The sequence below is a fragment of the Bombina bombina genome, chromosome 6 (genome assembly GCF_027579735.1).
Source record: "Bombina bombina isolate aBomBom1 chromosome 6, aBomBom1.pri, whole genome shotgun sequence".
In the NCBI taxonomy this organism is placed as follows: Eukaryota; Metazoa; Chordata; class Amphibia; order Anura; family Bombinatoridae; genus Bombina; species Bombina bombina.
Genome location: NC_069504.1, coordinates 564,791,854 through 564,818,583, shown reverse-complemented (window position 1 = coordinate 564,818,583; position 26,730 = coordinate 564,791,854).

Genomic DNA, 26,730 nt, shown 5'->3' with positions numbered 1-26,730 from the left:
GGACACTGAACCTAAATATTTAATAGACTGATTCAGATAGAGCATGACATTACAAATCTTTAAAACTTACACATATTCATTAAATGTTTGAATTCTATAGCTAGATTTAGAATGCAAGAATGTTGCTTTTTAGGGAAGCCAATATTTGTTTATCAACTTTGTTTGTCCCTGCTGGTTGATGGATACATTCATCCAACAATAAAGAAATGATGGCCAGATTTTTTTATTGTTTAAAATAATTATAGGCATTTCTTTGTTTCAATAAAGATATCAAGAGAATGAAGAATAATTCATAAGAGTAGTAAATTATAAATTTGATTAACATTGCATGCTGGATTGGAATCACAATTGAAAATATTTAACTTCACTGTACCTTTAAGTATCTTATAACGTGTATTTTGAATGATACTTACAGCTGTGCCTGGGAAGGACAATCCGACACCCAGGACAATGAAGGTTGAGACAGGGGGGAGGGATGGGATTGGCTAGGGGAGGGATGGGAGTGGCTTGGGGAGGGATGGTATTGGCTTGGGGAGGGGTGAGCTGCCGCTCCAGGGTAGGCCGTACAGCTGGGGAGTGGGGAGTTTGGGTCTGGACAGCTGTACGGGCCATAATACGGGGAGAGCGGCGAAGGGGGGTGTAGGGGCGTTTTTTGGGAGGAACAGGAAATGAGAAATGGGAAGGGCCGGCAGGGGTCTGGGCATGGGCAGGAGTCTGGTCATGGGCAGGGGTCTGGGTCTGTGCAGGGGTCTGGGCATGGTCAGGGGTCTGTGCATGGGGAGGGGTCTGTGACTGTGCAGGGGACTGGGCAGGGGCGGAAACCAGATGACCAGAAGTGGTGGATCCATCTGAAAATTTTAAAAAAATATATTAACATCTCATACATCCTGACATCAAATCAACGCATTTCAAATTGATTATGTTTTCAATATACTTCGAAGTGTGTTTGAATTTGTAAACAATTCTGAAATGAGGATATGGTATGTATATAGGCACTCAGATGAATATCAATGACTGTCTGTACAATTATAACATTATTATTGTGTTTTGGCCTGGAATATGCATGTGACATAATGATGTCATGAATTTAAAATATTTTCGATTCAAAATTTTTCATGCTGCCTGATATAGAAAGGGGGCAGTAGTGTATTTGAACAGAAAAATAATATTCCTTTTTAAAGTGCAAAAGCTGTAGACTTTGAATGTCTTCAATTAAATTATTTCAAATAAACAAACATGTTGGAAACATGATAGATATATTTCACATACCATTAGACTCCAAGGCAGCCTCTTCCTCCTCCGTCACATATGTTAAATCAATCTCTGTAAAACATAACATGTTGTGTACACGTTAACAACAGATATTATAACATATGTTACTGTTGTTCAAAGACACACATCAATGTTGCATTAAAGATATACACACCCAAAGTTATGATTTACATCATTTTGATGGAGCATACAAATTACATTAGATTTGTTATTCTCAATGATTCATATTTTCGATGTATTGTTTGGATTAATGTAAAAATCATAAAAGCATAGTACATAGAACATTTAATATTTCTCATGTGTGTATCACTTGATGACTGTTGTCAAAAAAGAACATGGAAACAAACATATGTTATACATCTTCTGAATAACAAATGTGTAGACTAATAAAGTTTAAATTATTAATCGTTCAATATTAAAAGAAAATTAATATATAATCAGAAGAGAAAATGATATGTTTGTTTCAAATGTTATGCTTCATCAGAATCATGCTCATAATATTGATTACCAATACACCTTCAATTACATATAAATGAGTCAATGGACTTACCAGGAGACCGCAAAGGCGGCTCTATGTCACTTCTGGATTCCTGTGGGCTCACCACACCAACTCTCTCTATGAATGATATAGATATATATTATGAAACACATTTGGGATATCACTAAATCACATCTGTCTCGAATTGTACCATTAATCAACTTGAAAATGTGAAGAATAGAGCAGTCATTACACCAGAAAATGCTTGATTGAATCAAGGGGATTCTGTTAAAAATTCTGTATTGAACATATGTTTAATGTCAGACTATATTAGACATCAAAATCATCTCATACGATGCTATTGCATATCTAAATATACCCATTGATCAATGTTCTTAACCCTTTAAGGACACAGCTTTCAGTTTGCTCAATTGTTTTATGACGGAATAATTCCGTCATATGTCCTTAAGAGGTTAAAAGAATACACACAAACCACATTTTGAAGAGCATCTGTTGACAAATCTAAACAAACACATGTGTCACATCGAGCCATTTGTGCAATGTACAGTAATCTTGTTTAGGACACCACACATATTTATCACAATACAAAACAAAATTGATTATTACAAATATGTAATCATGGTGCTGTTAGAGTATGCAGATATCTATAAAGTAACTCCAACAGTGAATATGTGAATTATATATCAATATTGTTTAATCCAAAGAATGTAAAGATGAATGAATCTATTTTGTCTTAAAGGGACACTGACATGATTAATTTAAATCAGTGATTTCTATGTTCAAACTGTTCAAAATGATTTAACATTGACTCCTATTATAATTAGAATGTTGCTAAATTTTAATCTTAAAGGCAGATAAGCAATATTGGATTCAATAAATATTGTTTGTTGAAGGTATCCACCAATCATCAATAAAAACCCAGGTTGGTCAACCAAAATTGAGATGCAGATAAACATACATTCTTGATTTTAAAATACATTTAGCAATAGAATATGTCACATATGATGATAGTATTATATTTTTATGTTTATTAATATTGCATACTGTATCTGAATGACAACATTAATAATTGTAGCTCAGTATCCCTTTAATCTAAAATTAAATTGATTCGACAATGTTGTTGTTAATGAATTCTCTACTCCATATGTTGATGTAATGAATGGTATTGAGCATGCAATTCAAATCTAATATGTTATTTAAGTATATCCGAAGAATTATTTAAATTTCCATCTATTAAAGGGACATTACATATAAATATTGAACAATGTGGATTTAGTATGTAATGTTCTGTCCATGTTTCTAAGACAAATGTCAATTAAAAAGAGACATACCATACTGTGACAAGCCCTGACTTGAGGATCCAGCAGCCACATCCATATCTGTAATATATTAAATGAGGATTGCATATCATTAATACTAATCATGCCATGTTTAAAAACTTTACATTATTAACAAATCAATTTAAAAATATTAATCCTTTGGTAGTCCCATGAGTTAATTGTTTCCTCAATTAAATTAATGATAAATATATCCTGGACTCTTATTTTCAATCAGTTGTGTTGTTTACTGTATCTTTAATAATTTTTTGTTGTTATTTCATAATCATCAATTGATGGCCATATGTTATAATTTATTTGTATTCTTCGTTTTTTATTAGCTATAATATTGAAAATAAGAATACTGTATTCTTCACTAATATAATAATTCACATTTAATTTTGACCAACATGTGTAAAGCAATGCCACTTACAGCAAAGCCATGTTAACGTGGATGAGAAATTCCATTTTCGCGATCATTGCGCAATGATTCCAAGCAGAATTACGCATCCGTCATTTGAACAATATGTATAAAGCAATGCCACTTACAGCAAAGCCATGTTAACGTGGATGAGAAATTCCATTTTCGCGATCATTGCGCAATGATTCCAAGCGGAATTACGCATCCGTCATTTGAACAACATGTATAAAGCAATGCCACTTACAGCAAAGCCATGTTAACGTGGATGAGAAATTCCATTTTCGCGATCATTGCACAATGATTCCAAGCGGAATTACGCATCCGTCATTTGAACAACATGTATAAAGCAATGCCACTTACAGCAAAGCCATGTTAACGTGGATGAGAAATTACATTTCCGCTCTGTGACGCATATTCTGTAGAGCGCAAGAAACATCATTCCTATTTCATGTGTCACTAATCTAAAATCAGATATCTAAACATCATATGTAGTGTATGTTGTGAGATCTGTATAGGTTTAGTATCTGACTATATACACATATTTGGATAAAAATAACAAATATTAAGATATTATATGAAGTTGGATAGTTACCTGGTTCAGATTCTCTATCAGCTCCTCCCAGGCCACCGGACGGAGAAGCATCTGCCCTGTCCCCCGCGTAAGGACTTTCAGATCCCGCAGCTGGGAGGGAAGAAGAGGAGGCCGAGGATGGCGAGGATCGAAATCTTTTGGGGACCCGGAGATTGAGGAGCTCGCATAAAGTCACCTCATAAGGGAGTAGGTACAGTTTCCGCGGGGCCTCTCTTTTGCCACCTCTTTTACGGGCTTGTACCCAGTCCCTTATGAGGTTGACTTTTTTGGATAAACGCAACCTCATATCTCCGAATCTCCTCATGATCTGATCCTGGGTCCTCTGGACGTCACACACCAATCTAACCGCATTGGTGATAGACTCCCAGAGGGCCTTCTTAACAGGCGCATCTGTCAACCTCCTCTTGTTCCCAAACAGCTGGGGATAAAAGTCCTTGACGGCGTGGACCAGTGCAGCGCTCTCCTCCTTGGTGAACCTGGGAACTGACATGCCTGCTGGGTTGTAGAATATATGTAGGGATATAATATATACTGCCTGCAGGCATTAGAGAACTGACAAAGATGGCAACGTGTAATGGACTTTTATATGGTGAAGTAAACATGAGATGCACCATGGGACAAGTTATCTGTACATCTGATTGGATAAAAGTTTGAAATAATGTTAGAATGTCTGTGAGACCATCCTGACTCAAGTTGTGTTTGTGTGATGAACTCTGATTGGCCGTTCCTTAATGTTTCATATCTTAGTAACTTCCTTACACATACCGCTTGGTGGTGCTGTTACTTCATTTTTCATGTAGACTTATTTGTAACTCATGGGCCTGTCATGCGGATATGTGTGACGCAGATTTAATATCCGTGATCCGTTAAATATTAATGATTAAATACTCTTTAAAATCTAATACTGTCACATTATTAAATGTTGTAGACATTTCTCGGTTTAATAACGGTCTGTTTCTTTAATACAAATACACATTTAATATTGTATGTCTTTATTGTTCTTTAAATAAATTTGTTGACTTATTGAGAATTATTGACATTGCTCTATTAAATGTCTTTATAATGCACATTGATTGTGTGCTATTGCGTGACATTAGACTAATGTTTAAAGATGCTAATCTGGTGTTTCAAGATGCGTTTCCCACGCAATATTTCTTAATGTTCAAATTCAGGTTAGAATGTCAGTAACTTTGATAATCTGTTTATAAATGTTAAACTACATGTTTGTTTGTTATTAGCAAATAAACCTCGAGCTTGTATTTCTCTGAAGTGCTCATATATGTTTTTGTGCAATGGCGTCTTTAGTTTTAAATATACATTACAAACAAACAAATGTATCAAATGATCTGTAGAGATAGAAGATTGTTTAGACTTTAAAATGTAAATCAATTTCTCTTAGTATTTATATATCCTCAACAGAAGAAATTTCAATGCACATGGTTGAGCCAATCACATAAGGCATCTCTGTGCATCCACCAATCTTCATCTACTGAGCCGATCTCGATATGCTTTTCCAGCAAAGTATGTCAAGATAGGAAGATAAGTAAATACACTATTTAAAGCTCTTAAAGGGACACTGTCCAAACAAATTTAGCATTGGTGATTCAGATTGAGCATGAAATGTTAATCAACTTTATTATTTAATCCGATTATCAAATGTTAACAGTTATCTTGTTATGTTTCTTTGCAAATCAATAATGATATTTTATATTACGGACAATTGTTTAAAAAAAACCTGGGTTGTCCTTGACGATTGTTGGATCAATTATTCCAAACAAAACAAGCAAGTTCTGTCCAGAGTACTGAAGCAAATAAATTATCTTTTTAATGCCTTTATTTTAAAGTAATGATAGCAACATCACAAGGAGCATTCATAATACAAGACAATTTTTAAAGTTGCTTAAAATAGAATACTCATTCAGAATGTATAAATCATTAATTTTTTAACTGTCTACCTTTAAGTATATTTTTAGTTCATGTCCCTTTAAAGAAACATTTCACAATAATGCTTAAAATATCATAAACCTAGGCACCTTCCTTTTGCTAAATTAGTCTAACATATGAGTAAAGCAAATTAAGATTAACTTCTAGATTGTTTTACACACTGACTGAAATATATTTATTAAAGGAGGTATTTTGGAGCCTTCAGCTTAGAGGGACATTAAGCTATATGTTATGTATGCATTTTGTATAATATTCTAATATTTGACCAACTTAATATGTTTTGTTATTCAATCATTATATTGTAATTATATATATTCTTGGATTAAATACATCTCTACATAGGCTATTTTGATGCTGATTGTTGTTTGTAATAGTAATTATGTAATTGACTAAGATATGTGCATTGATGTATTTTTTGGAAAAGTATATTTAAAGACTGAATGTAATTCTATATTACTTTATAAATATGTTTAAATTCTTGTATGATATTTTTAAAAATCTATACACAATATACTTTGTGAATGTCCCTTTAAGGACCCAAACATTTGGAATGTTGATTTAACATTGACAAAATAAACTAAAGGGGACTTAAAATTCTATATAGATATTTGATGTCTAACCCAAGAGGTAAGATTTTTAAAAATACATAATATTACTAAGTATAGTTAAATGACTCCACTAGAAAATTACATAGATTAACCTGGCATCCAATAACTAGCTTGTGAAAAATATCAAGTTAAATGACCTACCATTTATACAAGTAAAGTTTTAATTAATTTTTTAAAAAAATGTTTAGAGATACCTAAGGAAGATACAAGATCTTATAAAATTAATTTTACATTCAACAACACTGTCACTTTAATGTAATTGAACCACTTCCCCTTCTTAAAAGTTAAAATAAAAAACATTTGAATACATATCCAAAATTAATTTAATATCTACATTTTCAAAAGAAAAGCATTGAAGGATCTCACTCCCCAATTAATGTTATAAAAGATATTTTAATGTAATATTCTCGGAATCAGTTGATTTTCTAATATTAATGCATTATTTGATCTTATGCATGTGCTTGTCAAATAGCCAACTACCAGTCATGGGAGTCCAACTTTTATTTATTGACAGATTATATTGATATTTAGTATAATCTGTTCAAAAGAATGTATTTAATAATAAAATGTTTATTATTAACATGTAAAAATTAAAAAATAAAAGTTTATAGAAAAAATTAAAATATTCCTGGAAGTCATCAGATGCCAATCTGAAATGACAAATAAAAAAATGGAACAAAGTTAATACACACGTTGTCAAATATTCATAAAATACATTTACAATCATCTTGTGTCTATGCTCTAACTTTGTTCAACATTTTTGAAAGATATTTATTAAATTGATTTAAAAAAAATACAAAACATACACCATTATATTGTTGAATCAAAATTCTATTTAAATATCCAAATTTCTAATTATACATAATAATGTATATCACATTTCAACAATATATGTATGCTGAACATAAATGTAATATTTCATGTCCATTCAAATACCTCTATATCAACTATAATATGTATTCCTTTTTCGGATTGTGATCCCTAAATATCTAATGATGAAATAAGTATGACTAATGTATGTAAGCTAACAATAATCAACATTCTTCATGTGATTCTTAACTAGCATGCACCAACCTGGATAATGCATGGTCTTTGAAAGTCAATTCAGGTGTAAACAGTTGATCTTCAATAGGTGTCTTATTCATCAGTTCATTAAATAGAGGACTGGGAAATACCATCTAAAAAAGTAAAATCATCTAAGTGTCTGATTGTGATCCCTAAATATCTAATTTAGAACTAAATATGACTAATGTATGTAAGCTACTAATATTCAACAGTCTTCACTAGCATGCATTGGTACACCAACCTGGACAATGCATGGTCTTTGAAAGTCAATTCAGGGTTAAACAGTTGATCTTCAATAGGTGTCTTATTCATCAGTTCATTAAATAGAGGACTGGGAAATACCATCTACAAATTAGAAAATCATCTAAGTGTCTCCAATAGGATGTCTCCACAGCCTTATTCTATCAAATAGTTTGCACTTACCATGTGAACATGTCTTTGTATGGTTTTCAAGGTCAGCAGAATTGAAAGATAATGCCAGACATGATCCCATTGGTATACTTCAATTTCAATCTTGGCTTTTTCCCACTGTCAGTCTGGGCAATCTTCACTGTCAGGCTTCTAATTGTTCCCTTTCAGTCTTTAGATTAAGTCATGTCCCTAATGGAAGAAAGATTTTAAATAAAATTCATACAAGTGTGTGAATCAGTTCTGTACCCCTCTCCCACCCCCCATTTCATAATAAATTTCTGTCACTAGCTTACTAAGCATGTGTAGCAACTTGTGTTATTTTCTATCAAGTGTGAAGATGAGTCATATTGAGCAGAACAAACCTCTAATGTGTGACATTGAACCATAGTCATTCTAGAGGATCCCTTTCTGAGTATGTACATTTTAAGTAATGTGTAAACTAAATTCTATTTTTGAAAATGTATGCCATATGATGTATTTGTGTACAATTCATGCCAGCAACAGTCCATACATTTCTACTTACCATCTGATGTCCTCTTTAAAAACCAGGTGGCAAAGACTCGCTACAGGACCCAATGCCCAGAGCATCACCTATATTAATAAATGAAATTTTTTTTTAACATTTGATCAATACTAACATGTTTGCACAATTCTCTACTTGTCATTTCCCTAGAGTTCACATCTATTGAAAATACTCCAGTCTAACTTCTATTCTTTACCGTCTAAAGTGGCGGTTGATGACGTCTGCTCTGACATCGAGTCCCTCGTCCTGGAATTCCCCCTCTAGAACAGGATCATCCTCCTCATCTCTGAGGAGGTCTCTGTCCACCGTGACGGCCTGCAGCATCCCAGCCCGCTGTGCAATATTATGCAGGACGCTACAGGCTACAACGATCTTAGCCACCTTCTTTGGGTTGTACTGGAGTGCTCCTCCAGAACGGTCCAGGCACCTGAATCTCATCTTCAGGAGCCCGAACATCCTTTCAACCACCGCCCTGGTTCTCTTATGAGCCCTATTGTAGCGCTCCTCAGACACATCAGTCGGGCTACGCAAGGGGGTAATGAGCCAAGGCCGGCTCATGTACCCAGAATCACCTATAAATTATGAACAGAACATAATTCAAACAGAATCCTTAAAATAGTATATTGTTTTATAAATAAATTTTTGTACACGATAATCCATATTAAAATTTTTTTCAGAAACATCCAAAAAAATAGTTCTATATTCTGTATCTTGCCATTTCAGCTAAGACATGCTACATATGCGTATTTCTCCTAAACCAAACCTTGTGTAAAATGCTAACTACATGGTTACATTGCATTCTCTATCTGAGCACTTAAGGTAAGACATGCTACATATCTGCATTGAACTAAAAGTAGACATTAGCGGAAAGAGACAATGACATGGTTAAATTGCATGAGCTAATATCTTCCCATTTCAGCTAAGACATGCTACATATGCGTATTTCTCCTAAACCAAACCTTGTGTAAAATGCTAAATACATGGTTACATTGCATTCTCTATCAGAGCATTTAAGGTAAGACATGCTACATATCTGCATTGAACTAAAAGTACACATTAGCGGAAAGAGACAATGACATGGTTAAATTGCATGAGCTAATATCTTCCCATTTCAGCTAAGACATGCTACATATGCGTATTTCTCCTAAACCAAACCTTGTGTAAAATGCTAAATACATGGTTACATTGCATTCTCTATCAGAGCATTTAAGGTAAGACATGCTACATATCTGCATTGAACTAAAAGTAGACATTAGCGGAAAGAGACAATGACATGGTTAAATTGCATGAGCTAATATCTTCCCATTTCAGCTAAGACATGCTACATATGCGTATTTCTCCTAAACCAAACCTTGTGTAAAATGCTAACTACATGGTTACATTGCATTCTCTATCTGAGCATTTAAGGTAAGACATGCTACATATCTGCATTGAACTAAAAGTAGACATTAGCGGAAAGAGACAATGACATGGTTACATTGCATGAGCTAATATCTTCCCATTTCAGCTAAGACATGCTACATATGTGTATTTCTCAAAAAAAAAACATTGTGTAAAATGCTAAATACATGGTTACATTGCATTCTCTGAGCATTTAAGGTATGACATGCTACATATCTGCATTTAAATAAAAGTAGACATTAGCGTCGGTAAATAACAAATGGTTAAATTGCATCCTATAGATGAACATGACGCTAACATTTTAAAACTACAGTGGCAATTGTCAAACTAATTAACCATGTTGTGCACAAATACTCACCAACGAGATAACCAGGGGGCATTTGTCTTTCCTCAAACTGTCTCCACAGGGACGACAGAGAGAGGATGCGGGCATCATGACAAGCACCTGCAAAATTCGCACACACATGCATAATCCTCATCCGTGCGTCACAAACATACTGCACGTTGAGGCTATGAAAAAGTTTGCGATTTCTGAAGGGCAAGTCATCAATTGGAGCACGCAGCGCAATGTGGGTACAATCAATGGCTCCCAAGACATTGGGCAATTGAGCAATATCAAAGAATTCCCGCTTCAGGCGCCTCCAATCACCATCATTTTGTGGGAATCCTATGTATTGCTTACTGATACGTACCATGGCGTCCAGAAAGTTATCAAACACCACAGAGAATGTACCTTGAGCCAGGCCATGCATGTACAGTTCTCCGGATTGAAAACTCCCGGAGGCCAGGATGTAAAGACAACTTAGCATCTTACTCATGCCGGGAACAGCAGTCCTTATTTGTATACGTGGCTCCAAATGAGGTTTAAGAAGCTCGTAAAGGCCAATGAGCTGTTCGCGATCGAGCCGATACTTATCAAAAACCTCAAAGTCACTCATGTTTTCCAAGGTGGGTCTCACCCTGTAGACACGAGGACCTCGAACCAGACGACCCCTTCGTCTCGGTCTGAGCCGCCGAGGCTGCCTGATTCGACCAACAGCTAGTTCGCCAATAGCAGCACCAGCAGTGTCTACCATGTCATCGTCATCCATCTTTCAAAACAGCGTAACAAGGTAAGCACTTGATCTGATGTGGATCACAAGTGATGCATTGGCCATGTTGTTTGGGGGATTTATAGTACAATTAGTCCAATGGTAGTGAGTTTGTAATGATTGCTGATTGTATTCACCTGTTTGTATGTGAGCGGTGCGAATGCTTTCACAGTGGGCGTTTTTTTTTTTGGGAGGAAATGTTGTTTTCACCCAATGAATCTCAATGTGAAAGTGTCAAATATCACACATACAGTGCATGTTTGTAATGTTTGTTCATATGCGTAATCAATATTTATTAAACGCGATCTTATAGTAACAAGCACACGTCCAGGCTAACATGAATGAAAGTGCATAGTTGTGTATAATGTGCATCGAATGTGATCGATCAATGTTGATGCAATATTGTTTGTTAACGATAAAGTAACATCTGCCATCTGTAGTATTGTATATATAAGTGATTGCCGAGCTGTCAATATTGTACGTGTCCCTTTAAAATCGCAATAATAATTCCGAACTTCCCGTCTGCCATCTGTAGTATTGTATATATAAGTGATTGCCGAGCAGTCAATAGTGTATGCGTCCCTTTAAAATCGCAATAATAATTCCGAACTTCCCGTCTGCCATCTGTAGTATTGTATATATAAGTGATTGCCGAGCAGTCAATATTGTACGCGTCCCTTTAAAATCGCAATAATAATTCAGAACTTCCCGTCTGCCATCTGTAGTATTGTATATATAATTGATTGCCGAGATGTCAATATTGTATGCGTCCCATTCAAATCGCACTAATACTGAAGAACGTCCGGCTGTCATCTGTAGTATTGTATATATAAGTGATTGCCGAGCTGTCAATATTGTATGCGTCCCTTTCAAATCGCACTAATGCTGAATAACTTCCGGCTGTCATCTGTAGTATTGTATATATAAGTGATTGCCGAGATGTCAATATTGTATGCGTCCCATTAAAATGGCACTAATACTGAAGAACTTCCGGCTGCCATCTGTAGTATTGTATATATAAGTGATTGCCGAGCTGTCAATATTGTATGCGTCCCTTTCAAATCGCCATAAAAAATCAGAACTTCCGGCTGTCATCTGTAGTATTGTATATATAAGTGATTGCCGAGATGTCAATATTGTATGCGTCCCATTAAAATCTCACTAATACTGAATAACTTCCGGCTGTCATCTGTAGTATTGTATATATAAGTGATTGCCGAGATGTCAATATTGTATGCGTCCCATTAAAATGGCACTAATACTGAATAACTTCCGGCTGTCATCTGTAGTATTGTATATATAAGTGATTGCCGAGATGTCAATATTGTATGCGTCCCATTCAAATGGCACTAATACTGAATAACTTCCGGCTGTCATCTGTAGTATTGTATATATAAGTGATTGCCGAGCTGTCAATATTGTATGCGTCCCATAAAAATGGCACTAATACTGAATAACTTCCGGATGCCATCTGTTGTATTATATATATAAGGGATTTGCGATCTGACAATATTTCTTAATTGTCCCATTGAAATTTCAATAATAATGCTGTTCCAAACTGTTGTTTACGTATATGTTGTATTGTAGTATTGAGTGTTAAAGTTCCTAAAGGGGCGGTACAGTGGTGAATCTGTGATGTGTATGGTTGAATCTTCTAATGACGTCATGATATTATTAACCTGCCTATGTAGTTGTGAAATCCTCATTGTGTTGTTGTATTGTGCTACATTGTTATTGTGTGCTGAATAAAATCTAAATGTGTGCTTTGTGGTTGCGTGATGGGTGATGCGTGTTATGTACATGTACGTATATATTGTGATTGTGTCCCACATATGCTGACTTCTATATAGCGGTGTGGCATTGTTGTTCCTTCCCATAAAGTGACATCTGTAATCTGGTGTAATGATGTTCTTGTTGTACGTAATTCCTAATGGTTTCTGGTGATGGAATCATGATGTTAAAAGTACAGTAAAATCCATATGTTGTGTTTTGTGATTCCTATAGAGAATGTAATGTGTTTTTCCCCCATCATTTGAATGCACATGTATGAGTGAATGTTACAAGTAATATATGTGCATCCATGAGTGATCATGTGTTAAGCCTATGTAGATATGCTGTTGATGCAAGCATATGAGTTGAATAACTGAAATGCAATAATAAAGGTAAATGAGAGGTGTTTCCCATTGTGTACTGTTTGTGAATCCAGAAATGTTTACTGATTTTTTTTTAAAGTTTAAATGTCATTTTATTTAAATAATAATGTGTTACTAGTGATGTGGATTTGTAGTTGATGTAATCTAAAAGTGTGAAACAATTTAATGGTGTTGTGAATATTCAATAATTAAAATCCATAAATGCACCATAGGGAAATAGTCATTTCTTAATCTATTTATCATAGCTGGGTCTAACGCATGAAATCATGTATTTTCTAGCGCTGGTATTTGGAGTTTTTCTGTCTACGCTATTTGCGTGCGTTAGGGAAATGAGGGTTTCGCGTGCACGAGCACGTCTTCCCAATAGAAGTCAATGGAGGCTCTAAATATTTCTAAATTTTTTTTCTAAGACTGGTTTTCCTCGTAAAGTGAGTGACGTCATGAGCTTGTGTGAAAAAGTAACTAAATCGTGTTCTTTTTGTAATAAATAAATATTTTGTGTATGTCATGTGGTGTATATTGTTTGTATGCATCGATGAGTGTATTTTGTGATAATGTTATTAGTTAGATGTAGGTATATGAGGGTCTTTTCCCGTGTGTCAATGTAAGTCAATTGGAAAATGGATTTGTGTTGTTTTTTTTCAAACACCCGAGATCTCGCAACTTTAATCCTTTGTATTTTGATGAAAAATTATTAAATATGAAAAATAAACATAGTGTAGTGTTTGTATGAGTGTAAGTGTACTTTGTGTAATATTTTTAATTTGATTCGTTGAATTTTTTTTTGTCGGTATATGTTTACTACTGGGTCTGAGGTGTCGGTAGAAATTTCAGCGTTAGGTGATTTTGGAGTGTCGGTAAATAAACTCTAAATACCGGAGTCCGTAAGAAACCCGCGTTAGGAGCCTCTAACGCTGGTTTTCACGGCTAACGCCGAACTCTAAATCTAGGCCCAATATTGCAATCTATTATAAATAGGGAGAAAAATAAGGAGAAGTAGTCCTTATAAAAAGATAGGGAATTCAGCACTCTCATATACACATTTAAAGAAACAGAGATATAAATATCACAATGTGTCAACCTAAGTATTTCAATAAATAGAGCTTAAGTGTGGTGCCAGGTGAAAACCCAGAATAAAGACTTGACAACTAGCATGCTTGCAGGGCACTCATAATTTTATTATTTACAAAAAAGCAAAAAATATTTTTCTTAATAAAGGTCATATGACCATAAAAGTAAATTAGAACAAAATGTATTCAAAAATGTGAGCTAAAAAGCTAAGTGAGACGTCTCATAGGAAAATGAAGTATCTAAAAATGAGTGGCTAAATATAATAGTGACAATGCAACACCTCTATTAGAGGACAACCCCAAAAGAAAGAATAATATGAGGGTACTGTTGTCATAATAATATCATGAGGATCTATGCAATTCACATAAACATTAAGCCAGAGTAATATAATCACAAGAATACTGTAGAATGCATATTTTCAAATTGGAGTGAAATATAGACACAGGAAAAAAGCTTTGCACAATCATATGCAGCATACAGCTATACCAAATCTTAAAACACAACACTAAAATCAGTGGACAGTCCCAAAGTTAAGGGTCAATACTGTCATGATATAAATATAGAATCTATGTGTTTTTAAAGATGGGTATTGTATAGTAAATTTTGCATAACTTCTGACAAACAGGATATTAGTAAAGCAGCAGCATTTAACATGAACACATCAAAATTTAAAGGAAGTCCTTCCAAATCTGTTGTGAACAGGCATCCACTTGTATTGCGGGAGGAAAAAATGGATGAAGTAAATTTCCACTGCCTGTAAATAACAACACAGTCATAGCATGCACTCACAGTCTTTGTGATGTAAATCAAGAACAGAATCCTTGAAAGAAAGCTGCAAATCCGGTGAACATTCCTGTGTTGCACAAAACTGCAAAATGAAGTAGTAAATCACTCCAGCAAACTGCAATTCTTTGAGGTGTAGTAGAAATTTCCAAAACACAGGCGTCTCATCAAAGCAATCAGCTGTTACAACTGCCTACACGTGTTTCATCCCAATGAATAGCAGGGACTCCTCAGGGCTAACATCATCAACCTAAACTCTGCCTTTTATAGGCCATATTGGGACACGCCTCTGGGATTTTTCAAAAAACTAAAATTGTGTACATATACAAAAAGTAACATTTCATATATAAAATATATTTACAAAATAATAATATTATTTCAAAAATAAAAATTAAAAACATGGTGCTCAGAAATGCATGCAATTCGTTAAAATATAGCTAACAGCTGAACTGAGAAAAATGAGAGCTCCCCCCACGATGCATTGGACACATAGGGAGGATCAGCAAGTTACACCTAACAAGTCAGTTTGTTATTTATCTGATTCCTAAGAGGCTAAATAATAAGGAAAGGGATAAAATATATTTAGTCAAAAATTAAGTAAATTTAGAAACTACTATTGTTATAAGTTTCATATAGAGGCAAGACCGGGATCGAACCTGTAACCTCAAATCTACTATAACTAAAAATCAAATTAAACTAGTATTAACCCACTACTCTAAACACTATAGATTATATATGATGAAGATCTAACAATAATAGATCTACAACCCTTAAAGTTGAAATATACTTATTATCCAACTGTATAATAACTGCATTTAAATATCCTTGACAATATTATTAAGAGCTGAAAGATTGGAGCTAAACTAGTAACGATGATAGCAAAATAAAGTCACATTAGTTCAATAATTATTTTGTATTTAACGTAAGGGATCAAACCCAAGGTCTAAAGGGACTATATATCTTAATGACTTAGAAAAACCACAGTCCTAGTCCACTAGCCTAAAGGCACAGTCTAGAAAAATAACCAAACTTTATAGAAATGGTGCAAACTCAAGTTTTTCATTTAACCCAAATAGGGCACAGGTATGTAAGCGATAAATCCAACCAGTTTCCTTCTGGAGAAGACATTTATCCTGATCACCCCCTCTCTTATGTGACAAACCAGTATCAATTCCAATGAACTTTAATAGTTCAAAATCTGAATTGTGGCACATCTGAAAATGACGTGCAACACTACTAATATCTTTGTTGTTTTTCACGTCATCACAATGTTCTCTCACCCTGTCAAGAAACTGGCGCTTCATCTTCCCTACGTAAAACATAGGGCAAGGACAGTATAACAGATAAATTACCCCAAAAGTTTGACAATTAATTGGGTAATTAATGCAATACACTTTGCCACCTGTAGTAAAGGTTTCAGTCCTTGTAATAAAACTGCAAGAAACACACTTTCCACAAGGAAAACTACCTTTGTGTGATTGGTGTATAGTGAGCCAATTCTGTTTTGGAGTTTTAACAAAGTGACTTCTAACCAAGCAGTCTTTCAAGCTCATAGCTGTTCTAGTGGTAAGTAGCGGACGATCACCTACTTTTCCTGCCAGTTTTTTGTCTGCAAGTAAAAAATGCCAATTTTTACTTAAGATACAGCGAATTTTGTCCCAGTGAGAGTTAAATTGTGTGATAAATCTTACATGGGTATTCTCCATACTCTTCTCATTTTTTGAGAAGAGAATTGTTTCTCTTTTCAACTTTCTTACTGTACTATTATATTTAGCCACTCATTTTTAGAACTATTATATTTAGCCACTCATTTTTTTTTAAATGTGTATATGAGAGTGCTGAATTCCCTATCTTTTTATAAGGACTACTTCTCCTTATTTTTCTCCCTATTTATAATAGTTTGCAATAGTTTACTAGGGTCTGCACCTCTAGTTTAATATTATTACACAGATTTAAAATATTGTTAAATGACTCCCTTATTTCCATTTTTTATTGCACGCTAATATTAGTGTAATCCAGCAAAACTATCATTACAGTGCCATTTGCAATCTGACCCGTAGGGGTAAATTTATTAAATAGCGAGCAGACATGATTCGCTATAGCGAATCATATCCACTCAACACTGCTAAATGCCGACATCATACGCTGTCAGCATTTATACTTGCACAAGCATTTCTAGTGAATTGCTTGTGCAATGCCGCCCCCTGCTCACCAGCGGCAAAATTGCCACTAGCAGGGGGTTACAATCATCCCGATTGTATCGTATCGGAATTATTTCAATCCGCTGTATAATAAATTTACACCTTAGTGTTTAAAACACTGGGATCCAACATCATTTACACTGTGCACATCATCCACAAAGTGTGGGTGCAGTAAAAAGAACAAATGGTATAATTTAAAACAAGCTAGCGAAAGTGTGAGCACAAACCAACCTAAAGAGACCACAGGCATTACCAATTGTGCTAATGTCAATTAGGAGTACTCTTTTCAGCAAACATGGCACCCCATGAAATTCTCATGGGAAGACACATGACTACGGCAAGCACTGAAGCTTTTCTAGTTGAAGATTATGCAATTAGTGATACTATACAGGATTACTTTATTAAACATAACCTATTATTTAAGTCTCTCTACTCACAGGTAACAGCCAATGCCTAAAAATGAGAGCTTACTTCCTGGAACATGGACACTGGATGCTGGTAGAGAACTACTCCAGAGAAAATTGTGTGTGGGAAAAATTAAATGACATTGTATCTATTCTACAAAAAGATGCATTTATTTGACTAGTTTTCAACAAATTAATACCTAATTATGTAATATTTTTTTTTCTTTTAAGCATTGCTTTGCTAATATGAAGATTAGCATCTTACATTATTGATGATCAGACAAACCTGGGAAACTGATAAAACTGTATTGGATTACACACATTGGCATTTAAACGAGAATACCTTTCTGCTAGCTGCTAAACAACTTGCCTTTAAAACTAGTGATAAAACACACCCTTAAAATTGTTGGATATGTCGGCACACTCTTCATATGTGTCTGTGGATTTCCTTGGATAGGGATTGCTCTCCTCAATACAACCATTTTCAATCTTAGCCAAACATATGGGGACAAACGGATAAGTAAACTTTTTAATAATCATGTTAAACAGGGAGAGGTCCTACCTTGGCACTATTATTTCTGCAAACTGAAGAAGGTATATGTATAACTAGAGCCCGTATTGTAGCTAGATGAATAGTTAATGAATAGCTAGAGTATGCAGAAGAGGCTGAAGACTGTACTGACTAATCTGTAAGGGAAACTGTGGAATGTGTAATGAGAGAGAGTGGTCTACCGGCTGTCATTAAATCCTCAGTGGAATAATACTAATACACACACTTGGTACCAAGGACAAAATAATACAAGCAAATATCCTTGGGTTCAAATTGGGTTATACAACACTTTATTTGCATTAATTTCTAGGCCATTTTAAGAACAAGCTAATAACTGCTCCAGTTACTATTTACCTAGGGGGATTTATTAGATATGTGGTCAGTATCCACATAGGAGCCTTTCCTGCCAATGGTAAGGTACTTTTTATTTAGGAAATTTCATGCCCGCAATTCGATGGACATATCATCTGGGGAAAGGGAAACTCAGGAAAAGAAGCAGGGTCCACATAAAGATTATACTTATGTGCTTATTACAGACAGTGAAAATGCAGGTGCCTTTTTAATGTATTTTTATGGATTTATGGGACTAGCTCAGAAACATAATGATCTTGCAAATTTGCTAGATTGGGTTTTGAATAATTCTACTGATAATATTGAAAAATTAACCAGGACCAAGTTTAAATTGGGATGGTTGCTTTGCAAAATCACATGGCTTTAGATTATATTTTATCCGCTAAGGGGGGTAAATGTGTACATGAATGATACCTCTGTGGAAGTTACTGCTAATATTGTTGCTATTTGAAAAGTACAAGAAAACTTGGGTATGATCCTAAAGTCAAATGGGAAATGAATTGGTTTATTTCCCTATTTTCATAAATGGGAGAACAGCCAATAGGATTTTAGCAGCTCTAATCCTATTGGCTGATTTAAATCTTTCAGCCAATAGGAATGAAAGGGACGCCATCTTGGATGACGTCACTTGCACTGAAGTTCCAGTTTACGGCGGCAACCGTATGAACAGGATGCTCAGTGCCGGATGTCTTCAGAATGGACCCACTCCGCGCTGGATGGATGAAGATAGAAGATGCCGTCTGGATGAAGACTTCTTGCCGACTGGATGAGGACGTCTCCGGCTGGATGAAGATGGAAGAGGCCGCCCGGATGAAGACGTCTTGCCACCTAGATGATGACTTCTCCGGCTCCGGATGGATCCTTAAAGCGGGACTTCAAGAACTGTAAGTGGATCGTCGGGGGTTAATGTTAGGTTTTTTAAGGGTTTTTTGGGTGGGTTTTGTTTTTAGATTAGGGTCTGGGCATGTAAAAGAGCTAAATGCCCTTTTAAGGGCAATGCCCATACAAATACCCTTTTCAGGGCAATGGGGAGCTTAGGTTATTTTAGATAGTTATTTTATTGGGGGGGGGGTTAATGTAAGGTTTTTTTTAAGGTTTTTTTGGGTGGGTTTTATTTTTAGATCAGGGTCTGGGCATGTGAAAGAGCTAAATGCCCTTTTAAGGGCAATGCCCATACAAATGCCCTTTTCCAGGCAATGGGGAGCTTAGGTTATTTTAGATATGTTTTTTATTTGGGGGGTTGGTTGGTTGGGTGGTGGGTTTTACTGTTGGGGGGGGGGTGTTTGTATTTTTTTTACAGGTAAAAGAGCTGATATCTTTTGGGCAATGACCCACAAAAGGCCCTTTTAAGAGCCATTAGTTGTTTATTGTAGGCTAGAGTTCTTTTTTTTTTTTTTTTTGGGGGGGGGGGGGGTTATTTTGATAGGGCTATTAGATTAGGTGTAATTCTTTTTTATTTTTGATAATGTGGTTTTTTATTTTTTGTAATTTAGTGTTTTTCTCTGTAATTTAGTACTTTTAATAATGTTTAATTGTATATTAAATTAATTTGAGTAGGGTTAGGTTTTTTAATATGTAATTTATTTAATTTAATTGGTAGTTTAATTTAATTGTAGGATAATAGTTAGGGTAGGTTAATTAATAGTTTAATATAGTTTATTTTAATTCTACAGATAAGTTTAAATTTATTTGAAGATAGGGATGTTGTAATTTTAATTTAAAGTTAGCGGGTTGTTAGGTTTAGGGGTTAATAGCTTAATTTATTTTTTGGCGATGTGGGGGGCTGACGGTTTAGGGGTTAATAGGATTAGTTAGTGGTAGTGATGTGGGAGGCCTGAGGTTTAGGGGTTAATACGTTTATTTAGGTTGCGGCGGGGTCGGGGAGCGCCGGGATAGGGGTTAATACATTTATTTAGGTTGCGGTGGGGTCGGGGAGCAACGGGATAGGGTTAATAACTTTATTTAGGTTGCGGTGGGGTCGGGGAGCAGCGGGATAGGGGTTAAACATTTTAGTATAGTGGCGGCGTTTAGTGACAGGGTATAAATAAAGTTGGGAAAAAAGCCAAATAGACACGAGATCAATGACTGCAAGTTAACAACAGTCCGAAGCTCATTGCCCCGTACTTGGTGCGCGTCTTTTTGCCGTCTTTTTTTATAAATAAGGAGAGCGTATTGAGATACGGGGCTGCTATGTTAGGCGAGCGTATTGATGCCGGCGAATGCGACGGCTTGATAGATATCCGCCATTGTCTTGTGTGTATAAATGGTGATGAATGAGGTAACTTTGTTTGCATTAAATGTGTAGCAGGGCCCCATAGCCTTTAGGATGATTATCTGTGTAAAATTCAGTACGTCTATTACCTTTTTAAATGTGGGAAACTGACATCCTTGCCTTAATTAACCACAATATGTCAGTTGTACTAATGACAAATATGGCTAGAATACTAGTGGCATGCTAACTGTTGCATGCAAGCAATATTGGGTTTATTGTGGCTCTTTGAGCAAACCCAATCGCATTTTCTCAAGTTCGCTAACCCAACAGGAAATATGAATATTTGACATCCCAATGTTTTTAACATAGAATATGTTCTATTTATTCTTATTTACATATTTCTATATATATTTCATCCCATATACATATATATATATATATATATATATATATATATATATATATATATAAAAATCCCATGTAGTAAAAGGGCACTCTCAGGGTTTGTGTAGAAACAAGAATAATTTCTTTATTCAAGTCAGTGAGACATTGTCGACGTTTTGGTCCTCAGTTGGGCCTTCATCAGGACTTATATAATCTGTAAACTGCTAAAAAGCAGCATTCCCAATCATAGCAGAGCGAATGAATAGAATGAATAGAACTATTCGCTGATGAACATAGCTTGTTCGCGTTCGCCGCGGCGGGCGAACATATGAGATGTTCGATCCGCCCCTATTCGTCATCATTGAGTAAACTTTGACCCTGTATCTCACAGTCTGCAGACACATTTCAGCCAATCAGCAGCAGACACTCCCTCCCAGACCCTCCCAGCTCCTGGACAGCAGCCATTTTAGATTCATTCTGATCCTGCATTCTTAGTGAGAGGAGGGATAGTGTAGCTGCTGATGATTTTATAGGGAAATTGATAGCTAGGCTAGTGTATTCAGTGTCCACTACAGTCCTGAAGGGCTCATCTCATCTCTGCTGTAAGGACAGCACCCCAAAAAGCCCTTTTTAGGGCTAGAACATCAGGGTTTTTTGGGGGTTTTTTTGCCTGTGTAATTTTGACTGTGAAACATCAGTCTGCTAGTGTAATCTAATTGCAGTTGCCTGCCTGCAGTGCCACCACTCATATCTGTTGTAACAGTAGTGTAAATTTAAAAAAAAAAACTTTTTTGACTGTGAAACATCAGTCTGCTAGTGTAATCTAATTGCAGTTGCCTGCCTGCCAGCGTGCGTGCCAGGCCCACTTGCCAACTAGTGCCACCACTCATATCTGTTGTAACAGTATTGTAAAAATTTTTTAAAAAAACTTTTTTGACTGTGAAACATCAGTCTGCTAGTGTAATCTAATTGCTGTTGCCTGCCTGCCAGTGTGTGTGCCAGGCCCACTTGCTAAGTGCCACCACTCATATCTGTTGTAACAGTAGTGTAAATTTAAAAAAAAAATAACTTTTTTGATTGTGAAACATCAGTCTGCTAGTGTAATCTAATTGCAGTTGCCTGCCTGCCAGCGTGTGTGCCAGGCCCACTTGCCAACTAGTGCCACCACTCATATCTGTTGTAACAGTAGTGTAAATTTTTTAAAAAAAACTTTTTTGACTGTGAAACATCAGTCTGCTAGTGTAATCTAATTGGAGTTGCCTGCCTGCCAGCGTGTGTGCCAGGCCCACTTGCCAACTAGTGCCACCACTCATATCTGTTGTAACAGTAGTGTAAATTTAAAAACTAAAAACTTTTTTGACTGTGAAACATCAGTCTGCTAGTGTAATCTAATAGCAGTTGCCTGCATGCCAGCGTGTGTGCCAGGCCCACTTGCCAACTAGTGCCACCACTCATATCTGTTGTAACAGTAGTGTAAATTTTGTAAAAAAAACCTTTATATACTGTGAAACATCAGTCTGCTAGTGTAATCTAACTGCAGTTGCCTGCCTGCCAGCGTGTGTGTCAGGCCCACTTGCTAAGTGCCACCACTCATATCTGTTGTAACAGTAGTGTAATTTTTTTTTAAAAAAAATCTTTTTTGACTGTGAAACATCAGTCTGCTAGTGTAATCTAATTGCAGTTGCCTACCTGCCTGCCAGCGCGTGTGTCAGGCCCACTTGCCAACTAGTGCCACCACTCATATCTGTTGTAACAGAAGTGTAAATTTAAAAAAAAAATCTTTTTTGACTGTGAAACATCAGTCTGCTAGTGTAATCTAATTGCAGTTGCCTGCCTGCCAGCGTGTGTGCCAGGCCCACTTGCCATCTAGTGCCACCACTCATATCTGTTGTAACAGTAGTGTAAATTTTGTAAAAAAAAAACTTTTTTGACTGTGAAACATCAGTCTGCTAGTGTAATCTAATAGCAGTTGCCTGCCTGCCTGCCTGCCAGCGTGTGTGCCAGGCCCACTTGCTAACTAGTGCCAACACTCATATCTGTTGTAACAGTAGTGTAAATTTAAAAAAAACAACCTTTTTTGACTGTGAAACATCAGTCTGCTAGTGTAATATAATTGCAGTTGCCTGCCTGCCAGCATGTGTGCCAGGCCCACTTGCTAAGTGCGCCACTCATATCTGTTATAACAGTAGTGTAAATTTTAAAAAAAAACTACTTTTTTGACTGTGAAACATCAGTCTGCTAGTGTAATCTAATTGCAGTTGCCTGCCTGCCAGCATGTGTGCCAGGCCCACTTGCCAACTAGTGCCACCACTCATATCTGTTGTATTAGTAGTGTAAATTTAAAAAAAAAACACTTTTTTGACTGTGAAACATCAGTCTGCTAGTGTAATCTAATTGGAGTTGCCTGCCTGCCAGCGTGTGTGCCAGGCCCACTTGCCAACTAGTGCCACCACTCATATCTGTTGTAACAGTAGTGTAAATTTAAAAACTAAAAACTTTTTTGACTGTGAAACATCAGTCTGCTAGTGTAATCTAATAGCAGTTGCCTGCATGCCAGCGTGTGTGCCAGGCCCACTTGCCAACTAGTGCCACCACTCATATCTGTTGTAACAGTAGTGTAAATTTTGTAAAAAAAACCTTTATATACTGTGAAACATCAGTCTGCTAGTGTAATCTAACTGCAGTTGCCTGCCTGCCAGCGTGTGTGTCAGGCCCACTTGCTAAGTGCCACCACTCATATCTGTTGTAACAGTAGTGTAATTTTTTTTTAAAAAAAATCTTTTTTGACTGTGAAACATCAGTCTGCTAGTGTAATCTAATTGCAGTTGCCTACCTGCCTGCCAGCGCGTGTGTCAGGCCCACTTGCCAACTAGTGCCACCACTCATATCTGTTGTAACAGAAGTGTAAATTTAAAAAAAAAAATCTTTTTTGACTGTGAAACATCAGTCTGCTAGTGTAATCTAATTGCAGTTGCCTGCCTGCCAGCGTGTGTGCCAGGCCCACTTGCCATCTAGTGCCACCACTCATATCTGTTGTAACAGTAGTGTAAATTTTGTAAAAAAAAACTTTTTTGACTGTGAAACATCAGTCTGCTAGTGTAATCTAATAGCAGTTGCCTGCCTGCCTGCCTGCCAGCGTGTGTGCCAGGCCCACTTGCTAACTAGTGCCAACACTCATATCTGTTGTAACAGTAGTGTAAATTTAAAAAAAACAACCTTTTTTGACTGTGAAACATCAGTCTGCTAGTGTAATATAATTGCAGTTGCCTGCCTGCCAGCATGTGTGCCAGGCCCACTTGCTAAGTGCGCCACTCATATCTGTTATAACAGTAGTGTAAATTTTTAAAAAAAACTACTTTTTTGACTGTGAAACATCAGTCTGCTAGTGTAATCTAATTGCAGTTGCCTGCCTGCCAGCATGTGTGCCAGGCCCACTTGCCAACTAGTGCCACCACTCATATCTGTTGTATTAGTAGTGTAAATTTAAAAAAAAAACACTTTTTTGACTGTGAAACATCAGTCTGCTAATGTAATCTAATTGCAGTTGCCTGCCAGCGTGTGTGCCAGGCCCACTTGCCAACTAGTGCCACCACTCATATCTGTTGTAACAGTAGTGTACATTTTGTAAAAAAAAAAACGTTTTTGACTGTGAAACATCAGTCTGCTAGTGTAATCTAATTGCAGTTGCCTGCCTGCCTGCCAGCGTGTGTGCCAGGTGAAGCGGTTGATGATGATGATGCGTCCGTGGATGTCACGTGGGTGCCCACTAGAAGAGAAGAAGAACAGGGGGAAAGTTCAGATGGGGAGACAGAGAGGAGGAGGAGGAGACGAGTTGGAAGCAGGGGGAGGTCATCGCATGGAGCTAGTGGCACAGTCAGACAGCATGCATCGGCACCCGGGGTCAGCCAGACAGCACGCCAATCAACGCATGCTGTTGCCACCACTAGAATGCCGTCATCGCAGAGCTCAGCAGTGTGGCATTTTTTTTTGTGTGTCTGCCTCTGACAACATGCCATTTGCAACCTGTGCCAAAAGAAACTGAGTCGTGGGAAGTGCAACACCCACCTAGGTACAACTGCTTTGCGAAGGCACATGATCGCACATCACAAACGCCTATGGGATCAACACATGAGTAGAAGCAGCACACAAACTCAAAGCCGCCATCCTCCTCCTGGTCCAGCATCTTCAGCCACATCAACCACTGCTGTCCTCCTTGCCCCCTCTCAACCATCCGCCACTCCGTCTCTCTTCCGGAGCACTTCCTACTCATCTGCCCACAGTCAGGTGTCTGTCAAGGACATGTTTGAGCGTAAGAAGCCAATGTCACAAAGTCACCCCCTTGCCCGGCGTCTGACAGCTGGCTTGTCTGAACTCTTAGCCCGCCAGCTTTTACCATACAAGCTGGTGGAGTCTGAGGCGTTCAAAAAATTTGTAGCTATTGGGACACCACAGTGGAAGGTACCTGGCCGAAATTTCTTTTCACAAAAGGCAATCCCCAACCTGTACTCGATTGTGCGAAAGGAAGTAATGGCATGTCTGGCACACAGTGTTGGGGCAAGGGTCCATATGACCACTGATAGCTGGTCTGCAAAGCATGGTCAGGGCAGGTATATCACCTACACTGTGCATTGGGTAAACCTGCTGACGGCTGCCAAGCATGGAATGCGTGGCTCTGCAGAGGAGGAGTTGGTGACACCGCCACAACTTGCAGGCAGGCCTGCTGCCACCTCCTCTACTCCTCCTACTCCATCCTCTTCCATAACCTCCTCGGCTGAGTCCTCTTCTGTTGCTGCGTCTTGCTCCACATCAACGGCACCCCCCAGCTCCACAGGTACTATTCCACATCCCAGATACGGCAGTGTCACGCCGTCTTGGGGTTGACTTGCCTGAAAGCAGAGAGTCACACCGGACCAGCACTCCTGTCCGCCCTGAACGCACAGGTGGATCAGTGGCTGACTCCGCACCAACTGGAGATCAGCAAAGTGGTTTCTGACAATGGAAGTAATTTGGTGGTGGCATTGAAATTGGGCAAGTTGACACATGTGCCGTGCATGGCACATGTGTGTAATCTGATCGTACAACGCTTTGTGCATAAGTACCCAGGCTTACATGACGTCCTGAAGCAGGCCAGGAAGGTATGTGGCCATTTGAGGCGTTCCTACACGGCCATGGCACACTTTTCCGATATCCAGCGGCGAAACAACCTGCCAGTGAGGCGCTTGATTTGCGACAGCCCGGAATTCAATACTCCTAATGTTCGACCGCCTGCTCCAACAAGAAAAAGCCATTAACGAGTACTTGTATGACCGGGGTGCTAGGACAGCTTCTGCGGAGCTGGAAATTTTTTTGCCACGTTACTGGGCGCTCATGCGCAATGCCTGTAGGCTCATGTGTCCTTTTGAGGAGGTGACAAACCTAGTCAGTCACACCAAAGGCACCATCAGCGACATCCTACCATTTGTTTTCTTCCTGGAGCGT